We start from the raw sequence: 2,273 nt of genomic DNA on the forward strand, positions 1-2,273 counted from the left end.
TGGCAGCCGGGGAAGCAGCAGCCCCGCCGGCCGCCGCCAGCATTAGCAGCGCGGGCTTTCACCCGGGGGCATGGTCCTCACCGCCTTTTCTCTCCCATCACCCCTTTCCCAGCGAAACCTGGGGAGAGCGCAACCTCCTGTGGCATTTGCAGCAGCCATGGGGAAGGGTGATCTTCATGGGCCATGTGTTATCGGTGGGCTGCCTTGATGAACATGGCAGCCTGGGTTTCTAAGACAAGTTCGTCTGGATCAGACCACAAGTACATCTAGCTGAGGGTGCTGTCACCACCAGCAGCCACAGCAAATGTCTAGTGGGGAATATAAAACCAGGACAAGTTTCACCCCTGTACTCTCCCAGCCCCTCTCCCAAGCATTTTAAGTTTAGAGATTTCTCCAGCAATGTGGTGCCTCTGTTTTTAGGATGTCTCCTAGAACACCTATAAATTCTAGAATAACCTTCCATAGTGCGCTTTAACAAGAAGACCTCCACAGACCATCTGACTACTTTACAAACTATCACCTCACTTTCATTAGAGCGATCTGTAATCTTTAGCTAGCGTTGCAGAAAGGATGGAAGAGGGGAACTTCTCTCATTAAACTAGGTCCTGAAAATCACTTTCTGTATGAGTCTTATAAGACCTGTGCTAAGCTGTACTTGAAGTGACTTTGGGTGACGTAATGGCCTCGGCAACCAAATTCACACTCAGCTGCTCTTATCAACACAGTAGGCCCAACCAAATGTATCAGCAAACTGCATTTCTTCTTCTGATACCCCTGTACATTTCCTGGGAAGTGGTGGATTAAAGTCAGCTGACTGTCTTGGTCTCTTTGCTTTGGACATCTCTCCTGTGACACTTACAGAACGATCTTGTATATCAAAGAACTGGGTGATAAATGATAGAGACAGGGAACAGCTTCTGTGTAAGAAATGGTGAAACAGAGTAGGACCCTTCATCATGGAAAAAAATAGATGGGTAAATGTAGATAAAATAGTGGTGAGGTTTTTGTCATCATTTATAGTATTTCATAATAACGAGCAGCATGAGGAAAATAAATTGGAACAACATCTCAGTACCATTTCCAGTTCAAGGAGTAGGAGAGGTGAAACCCACTAGGGGCTAACTTTGAATCAAACTGAAGGACATACTTCTTCACAAAATATTTAGTGAAGCTGTAGAACTCATTTCCACAGGAATTCAGGCTTCAGAAAATTGTTGGACTTATCCACAGAAGAAAAATCCATTAAGGGCTTTTAAACATGAAGTCACGACCTCTGGCTCAGGAAGTCCCTGTTCCACAAATTGCTGAATGTTGGGGTAATATTTGGGAAAGAAAAAAACACCCTGCTCTTGTTCTTTTCCTTCGCCATCCACTGCTGATGACTGCCGGAGACAGGCACTAGGCTAGATAGACCTTTGATCTGACTGAGTACTGGCTGCTCTTATATTCTTATTGTGGTGGGTTGACCCTGGTTGGATGCCAGGTACCCACCAAAGCCACTCTAACACTCCCTTTCCTAAGCTGGACAGGGGAAAGAAAATATAATAAAAGGCTCGTGGTTTGCGATAAGGACGGGGAGAGATCATTCACCAGTTACTGTCATGGGCAAAACAGACTCCACTTGGCGAAAAATTAATTTAATTTATTACCAATCAAATTGAAGTAGGATAATGAGAAATAAAACCAAATCTTAAAAACATCATTCCCCCACTCCTCCCTTCTTCCGAAGCTTAACTTTACTCCCTCATTCTCTACCTCCTCCCCCGTAGCAGTGCAGGGGGATGGGAAAAGGGGTTGGGGTCAGTTCATCACACACTGTCTCTGCCGCTTCTTCCTCCTCAGGAGGATGAGTCCTCACCCTCTGCCCCTGCTCCAGCCTGGGGTCCCTCCCATGGGAGACAGTCCTCCATGAACTGCTCCAACCTGAGTCCTTCCCACAGCTTACAGTGCTTCATGAACTGCTCCGGTGTGGGTCCCCCATGGGTCCACAGGCCCTGCCAGGAGCCTGCTTCAGCGCAGGCTTCCCACAGGGGCCCAGCCCCCTTCGGGCACCCCCCCCGGGGCAATCTCTGCTCTGGTGCCTGGAGCCCCTCCTGCTGCACCGGCCTGGGGGGCTGCAGGGCTGCGCCTCTCACAGTTTCTCACTACTGTCTCTGGCTGCAGGTGCACAGGGTTTTTTTTCCCCCCTTCTTAAACATGTCATCCCTGAGGTGCTACCACCATCGCTGATGGGCTTGGCCTTGGCCAGCGCCAGGTCTGCCTTGGAGCTGGCT

This window comes from Egretta garzetta, unplaced genomic scaffold, assembly GCF_000687185.1.
Source record: "Egretta garzetta isolate BGI_Z169 unplaced genomic scaffold, ASM68718v1 scaffold340, whole genome shotgun sequence".
NCBI lineage: Eukaryota > Metazoa > Chordata > Aves > Pelecaniformes > Ardeidae > Egretta > Egretta garzetta.